Source organism: Dama dama, chromosome X (assembly GCF_033118175.1).
Source record: "Dama dama isolate Ldn47 chromosome X, ASM3311817v1, whole genome shotgun sequence".
Taxonomy (NCBI): domain Eukaryota; kingdom Metazoa; phylum Chordata; class Mammalia; order Artiodactyla; family Cervidae; genus Dama; species Dama dama.
Genome location: NC_083714.1, coordinates 82,538,728 through 82,544,727, shown reverse-complemented (window position 1 = coordinate 82,544,727; position 6,000 = coordinate 82,538,728).

Here is a 6,000-nt window from a genome sequence, read left to right as displayed (position 1 = left end):
CCAAGAAAACTAAAGTCAGCCACTGTTTCCACTGTCTCCCCATCTATTTGCCATGAAGTGATGGGACTGGATGCCATGATCTTAGTTTTCTGAATGTTGAGCTTTAAGCCAACTTTTGCACTCTCCTCTTTCACTTTCATCAAGAGGCTCTTTAGTTCTTCTTCACTTTCTGCCATAAAGGTGGTGTCATCTGCATATCTGAGGTTATTGATATTTCTCCCAACAATCTTGATTCCAGCTTGTGCTTCCTCCATCCCAGCATTTCTCATGATGTACTCTGCACATATGTTAAACAAGCAGGGTGACAATATACAGCCTTGACGTACTCCTTTTCTTATTTGGAACCTGTCTGTTGTTCCATGTCCAGTTCTAACTGTTGCTTCCTGACCTGCATACAGATTTCTCAGGAGGCAGGTCAGGTGATCTGGTATTCCCATCTCTTGAAGAATTTTCCACAGTTTATTGTGACCCACACAGTCAAAGACTTTGGCATAGTGAATAAAGCAGAAATAGATGTTTTTCTGGAACTCTCTTGCTTTTTCGATGATCCAGCAGATGTTGTCAATTTGACCTTTGGTTCCTCTGCCTTTTCTAAAACCAGCTCGAACATCTGGAAGTTCACTGTTCACGTACTGCTGAAGCCTGGTTTGGAGAATTTTAAGTATCACTTTACTAGTGTGTGAGATGAGTGCAATTGTGCAGTAGTTTGAACATTTTTTTGGCATTGCCTTTCTTTGGGATTGCAATGTAAAATGGCCTTTTCCAGACCTGTGGCCACTGCTGAATTTTCCACATTTTCTGGCATATTGAGTGCAGCACCTTAAGAGCATCATCTTTCAGGATTTGAAATAGCTCAAATGGAATTCCATCTCGTCCACTAGCTTTGTTTGTAGTGATGCTTCCTAAGGCCTACTTGACTTCACATTCCAGAATGTCTGGGTCTAGGTGAGTGATCACACCCTCGTGTTTATCTGGGTCATGAAGATCTTTTTTGTACAGTTCCTCTGTGTATTCCTGCCACCTCTTCTTAATATCTTCTGCTTCTGTTAGGTCCCTACCATTTCTGTCCTTTATTGAGCCCATCTTTGCATGAAATTTTCCTTTGGTATCTCTAATTTTCTTGATGAGATCTCTAGCCTTTCCATTCTATTGTTTTCCTCTATTTCTTTGCATTGATCACTGAGGGAGGCTTTCTTATCTCTCCTTGCTATTCTTTGGAACTCTGCATTCCAATGGGTATATCTTTCCTTTTCTCCTTTGCTTTTTGCTTCCCTTCTTTTCAGAGTTATTTTTAAGGCCTTCTCAGACAGCCATTTTACTTTTTTGCATTTCTTTTTCTTGGGGATGCTTGATCACTATCTCCTGTACAATGTCATGAACCTCCGTCCATAGTTCATCAGGCACTCTATCAGATCTAGTCCCTTAAATCTATTTCTCACTTCCACTGTATAGTCATAAGGGACTTGATTTAAGTCATACCTGAATGATTTAGTGGTTTTCTCCACTTTTTTTCAATTTCAGTCTGAATTTGGCAATAAGGAGTTCATGATCTGAGCCACAGTCAGCTCCTGGTCTTGTTTCTGCTGCCTCTATAGAGCTTCTCCAACTCTGGCTACAAAATATATAATCAATCTGATTTCAGTGTTGACCATCTGGTGATGTCCATGTGTAGCATCTTGTGTTGTTGGAAGAGGATTTTTGCTATGACCAGTGTGTTCTCTTGGCAAAACTCGCTTAGCCTTTGCCCTACTTCTTTCTGTACTCAAAGGCCAGATTTGCCTGTTACTCCAGGTGTTTCTTGACTTCCTACTTTTGCATTCCAGTCCCCTATAATGAAAAGGACATATTTTCTGGGTGTTACTTCTAGAAGGTCTTATAGGTTTTCATAGAACTGTTCAACTTCAGCTTCTTCAGCATTACTGGTCAGGGCATAGACTTGGATCACCTTGATATTGAATGGTTTGCTTTGGAAACAGAGGTCATTCTGTCTTTTTTGAGATTGCATCCAAGTACTGCATTTCAGACTCTTTTGTTGACTATGATGGCTACTTCATCTCTTCTAAGGGATTCCTCCCCACAGTAGTAGATATATAATGGTCATCTGAATTAAGTTTACCCATCCAGTCTATCTTAGTTTGCTGATTCCTCGAATGTCGATGTTCACTCTTGTCATCTCCTTTTTGACCACTTCCAATTTGCCTTGATTCATGGACCTAACATTCCAGGTTCCTATGCAATATTGCTCTTTACAGCATTGAACCTTGCTTCTATCACCAGTCCCATCCACAACAGGGTGTTGTTGTTGTTGTTGTTTGGCTCCATCCCTTCATTTTTTCTGGAGTTATGTTTCCACTGTTCTCCAGTGGCATATTGGGCACATGCCGACCTAGGTAGTTCATCTTTCAGTGTCCTATCTTTTTGCCTTTTCATACAGTTCATGGGGTTCTCAAGGCAAGAATACTGAAGTGGTTTGCCATTCCCTTCTCCAGTGGACCACAGTCTGTCAGACCTCTCCACCATGACCTGTCTGTCTTGGGTGGCTCCACACGGCATGGCTTAGTTTCACTGAGTTAGACAAGGCTGTGGTCCGTGTGATCAGATTGGCTTGTTGTCTGTGATTGTGGTTTCAGTCTCTCTGCCCTCTCAGTTCCTACCATCTTACTTGGGTTTCTCTTACCTTGGATGTGGGGTATCTCTTCACGGCTGCTCCAGGAAAGCTTAGCCGCTGCTCCTTACCTCAGACTTGGAGTAGCTCCTCTAGGCCGCCACCCCTGGCCTCGGGCATGGGGTAGTTATTCCTTCATAATCCTTTGGATTTATTTAAGGTAGAAGGTAAAGTCTTGAACTTTTGATTTTAGTAATTTGCGTCTATCTCATTTTTTTCTTAGTGTAGCTAAAGTTTTGTCAATCAATTCATAGAGTTGACTTTTTTGTTTAATATTCTCTACTGTTTTTCTATGCTCTATTTCATTTATTTCCACTCTAATCTTTACCATACCCTTCCTCCCTCCTTGCTTTGGTTTTGGAATGTTCTTTTTCTATTCCTCCCCCCTTGCTTTGGTTTTGGAATGTTCTTTTTCTAATTTCCTAAGTGAAAGGTTAGGTTATTGGCTTGAGAGTTTTCTTCCATTGTTTGTTTATTTATTTATTTATTATTTTTGGCCTCACTGTGCAGCATGAATGATCTTAGTCCTGCATCCTAGGATTGAATCCATGCCCTTTGTATTGGGAATATGAAGTCTTAACCACTGAACTGCCAGTAAAGTCCCTCTTCCATTTTATATAGGTATTTACAACTATAAATTTTGCTTTGAGTACTCCTTTTGCTGGTTTTGTTTTTCATTTTTTTCTCATATCAATTATTTTCCAATTTTCCTTATAATTTCCTTTGGTCTATTGGTTATTTAAGAGTGTTGTTTTACTTCTACATAAATTTTCCAATTCCCTCCTGTTGTTTGCTTTCAATGTCATTAGTGGGAGGACATACTTTGCATGGTTTAATCCTTTAAATCTACCAAAACTTGTTTTATGGCTTTGCATATGGTATACTTTGGGGAATATCTCATGTGTTCTTAAGAATAATGTGTATTCTGCTGTTACTAGTGGTGTTCTATATATGTCTGTTAGGTCTAATTGTAGTAGAGTGTTGCTTGAGCCTTTTGTATCTTTAATTTTCTTCCTAGTTAGTCTACTCATTATTGAAGGTGGGGAACTGAGTCCCCAAATACTGTTTAACTATCCTTTAATTCTGTCACTTTTTGCTGCATGTGTTTCGGGCTGTTGTTAGGTACACGAAGATTTATAATGATCTTCCTTAAAGATTGACCCTTTTATTATTCTAAAATATACCTCTTTATTGCTAGTACGTTTTTGTCTTAAAGTCTACTTTTGCTTATATTTACTATACCCTCTTTACTTTTTGCCATCCTTCTACTTGTCACCTATTTGTATCTTTAAATCTAAAATATCTCCTGTATACAATGTCTAGTTGCTGCTGTTTTTTTTTTTTTTTAATCTAGTCCAGCATATCTACCTTTTGATTGTATTGTTTAATCCTTTCACATCTAAGGTCACATATACAGTTGAGTTTACTTTTGCCATTTGCTTTCACTTTTTGTCTCATGACTATTTTTTTGGAAACTCGACATTTAAAATAATATATTGTAGCAACTCGGCTTGTTAATGTTATTTGCTTAATTGTTTAGTAACTGATTAGATGATTTTAATGAGGTCTATTTCTCCTCCCACAGTGTTAAGTCTAATGTTGTGCCTCAGGGAGTTTGTTTCTAGTATGCCTATAATCACGCTGGGATGACAGTGATTTGAGAAGGGTCTCTTCCTCTTTTCCTGACTGCACTCAGCTGTTAAACTCCACTAATTAGACTGATGGTTTAATTCTTTTCAATAAGGCCTATTTGCATAAATTGTTCTACAAACTAAAGGTTTTGAAGTCCCTGTTTGATATTTGCCCTGGACTGAAGAATTCTCATTCCCCAGCTCTTTCATGCAAACTAGCCTGCCTACATATTGGCCTGTTTTTTTTTTTTTCTTTCCACCTGAATCCTGTTATTTTAATTTTTTATTTGAGTATAATTGCTTTACAATATAGTGTTAGTTTCTGCTGTACAACAACGTGAATCTGCTATATGTATACATATTTCTCTCCCTCTTGAGCCTCCCATTGTCATGCTAAAAATTAATCATTTAAATTCTTTCTTTACACTTAAAATTATACTTTGTAAGCCTTCCTTTAAGAAAACGGAAACATCCTAAAGTAGTTCAGATATTTATCTTCAAATGAATAACTTTAATCCATACAGTGTAAGGGTTATCAAAAATCTAAGCAAATCAAGTCTCCAATGAAAGTATATTTTGGAGATTAGGAAAATGCATAAAGAATATGCAAAAAATTAAAAGAATAAACTCATAAGGACCTTAGAAATCATTTAGTGATCAACTTCACCCTTGTATAGCTAAAGAAAACTGAAACCAAGAAGGAAAAGGAAATTGGCCAAAGCCAGTCAGTCTCTGACAGATCTAGGGTTAAAATAGACCAATGGGAAGTGGCATGTGTAATAACAGTTAAGTATATATACAGGCTTTGGAAACAGATCTGAGTGTAAACCCTGCCATTTATGAGCTGTGTGATATTGGGCAAGTTGTTTGCTTTTCTACACCTCAAGTTTCCTCATTTGCAAAATAGAGCTAATAATACCTTCTCAATAGTGTTGAGCTCTCAAGAAATCTATCACTAGTGTATCAATTCTGACATTAAAATCTCACCCATCACAAATAATCCCTTTCCAACCCAGTCCCCTCAAAAAAATAAAACTCAGGTGGAGCTTCCCCTAACCTGTTTCTGAGGCTGCTGTGCTTGAAGGTATCGACACTCAAATCCTAAACACTTGGTGTTCAGTTGAGAAGCCGTGTCCGACTCTGTGAACCTATGGACTGCGGCACGCCAGGCTTCCCTGTCCTTCACTGTCTCCTGGGGTTTGCTCAAATTCATGTTCATTGAGATAGATAGTGATGCTATCTAATCACCTCTGCTACCCGCTTCTCCTTTTGCCTTCAATCTTTCCCAGCATCAGGGTCTTTTCCAATGAGTCAGCTATTTGCATCAGGTGGTCAAAGTAGTGGAGCTTCAGCTTCAGCATCAGTCCTTCCAATAAATATTCAGGGTTGATTTCCTTTAAGATTGACTGGTTTGATCTCCTTGCAGTCCAAGGGACTCTCAAGAGTCTTCTCCAGTACCATAATTTGAAAACATAAATTCTTGGGTGCTTAGCCTTCTCTATGGTCCAACTCACATCTGTACATGACTACTGGAAAAAATAGAGCTTTGACTAGCTAGACCTTTGTCAGCAAAGTGATGTCTCTGCTTTTTAATATGCTTTCTAGGTTTGTCATAGCTTTCCTTCCAAGGAGTAAGCATTTTTTTTTTTTTTTTATTTTCATGGCTGCAGTCACTATCCAGTGATGTTGGAGCCCAAGAAAATA